The sequence below is a fragment of the Saccostrea cucullata genome, unplaced genomic scaffold (assembly GCF_032062105.1).
Source record: "Saccostrea cucullata isolate Sc308-1 unplaced genomic scaffold, CSIRO_AGI_Scuc_v1 ctg18215, whole genome shotgun sequence".
Taxonomy (NCBI): Eukaryota; Metazoa; Mollusca; class Bivalvia; order Ostreida; family Ostreidae; genus Saccostrea; species Saccostrea cuccullata.
The window spans coordinates 1-1,831 of NW_026925974.1; the positions used below are offsets into that span (position 1 = coordinate 1).

Here is a 1,831-nt window from a genome sequence, read left to right on the forward strand (position 1 = left end):
AGACAAGGCATTGCTTCTCCATTTTACAAGAATATGAGGACAATATTTCGGAAAATAGCAGAAAACTGAGACGATTTGCAACAGTTCAAGCTCCGTAGATCAATCACTGCACTGTAATTCCAGGCCAGGTATGTATACGCATATGTATAGGTACATGTGTAGATCTACAATATGTAGACATGCTTTTGTTAACATAAAAAAAAAACCGAGTGTGTTCATGTTCATTTAAATGTATTAGTACAGTCAGTGAAAAACTGTAGCCTAATTATGCAGTGCCTTGTGTGTAACAACCCCCCCCCCTCCTATACTAAGTACGTTGCACACTTTTTAGAATTATTAAAAATTAACTGCACTAAATATGTACTGAGTTCCTGTCAATTAGCTCATTTTCTTTGAGACAATATGTGTAATAATGGAGATCATCTGTAACACAAATTTAAATTGAATGAGATGTTTTCATTGTTTCAGTCAATGATTCACTAGTGACTAGGCCTAAACAAAGAATAATGTATTTTGACATACAAATATGCTACACAATTAAAAAAAAAATATCCGTAACATTGTGTTGAAAACATAAAAGCCCCACTTCAGATCAATGGTTGTAATTTTCTAGAATTTCTAAATTAATGAAAAAAAAATCATTTTTTGTTTAGATTACATGTACATTAAAAATATTTGTATAATACTTTTATCATTGTAGCTGTCCAGAGTTTCAGGCGTAAAGAGTGAATAAATAAAAAATGCATCATTTCTCCACAGGGTATGTATACTTCTAAAGCATTTCACATTTTTAAAGTTTGCATGTGCTTTACATATTGTTTTTTTTTTCATTTTGGTAAAGGGGAAACTTGGAATTTTTTTTATAGAAAATATTCTATCAATAACTATTGTAAATGTCAGAGGTTTCACTTTCCCAGAGAAGTTTTGTAATTTATTTTTTTTTTTCATTTATATCAATAACATAAATTCACTACAATATACAATGTAGCATAATTTGTTATGTCAAATGTAATGCCATTTTATCCTACAATGTATATTTAGTAATCTCATAGTATATAACTGCATATATATTGTGTTGTAGGCCTAGCAATTCCCAGATGTTGGAAAATGGATTCATTCAGGCAGCAAGTTAATCCATCATTTAAGGAAAATGGTATGCTCAATATAAGCTATAAACCATACAAAGTTTTGATAATAAAACTAACAGAAGAATTGAAAACATGTGTAGCGGATAGTATATAGGGAACTTATACTGCCTCGCCAGTGAGCTAGCTTTTCTGGTGATGCGGTAGAGTCTCCCTCTATTTCAGGCAAGTTAAGCAACGGCGAGCCTGTTTAACCCTTGGATGGGTGACCGCTTCACGTTACACATGTATGTAAATTCTATGTTAAATGTTTCCATGCATTTTTTTATTAAATTTTTTAAACACAAATTACTTTCAATAATGGTATTTCCTGATTTTCTCCTATTTTCAGAATTCATTTTATCCACAAGAACATGAGGTGATGGAAATAATTTGCACCTGCCCAGCATTCCTACAGTCTGTCATTGGATTTGAAAAGAAATGTTTATTAAATAAATTTTCTAGATAAATAATAATTTGACTTTTTCATATATTAACTGTACAGGTGTTGAAAAGGCCATTAAGATATGAAAATCTTAACTTTATTACTATTTTGTAAGGAGGGTACTAATGATCATCAAGATCTTATTTCCAGCATGTGCATTGTGTTCATTTATCTTTCAAAAATATTACCAAAAACAGGAGACTAGAGATCCCCCTAATTGTTTCAAAATAGGATAGGGGACCACCATTTGTTCTGAGGGAAG

At 31.2% G+C, this 1,831-nt stretch overlaps 1 long non-coding RNA gene across 1 annotated transcript; it reads left to right on the forward strand.

Moving 5' to 3' along the window:
* LOC134270199 (uncharacterized) lies at window positions 1-1,600 on the forward strand. The gene is made up of 4 exons (XR_009992742.1): window positions 1-128; window positions 701-760; window positions 1,082-1,153; window positions 1,477-1,600. It is a non-coding gene; the product is annotated as an uncharacterized LOC134270199 (long non-coding RNA).
* The last annotated feature ends 231 nt before the right edge of the window (window positions 1,601-1,831 follow it).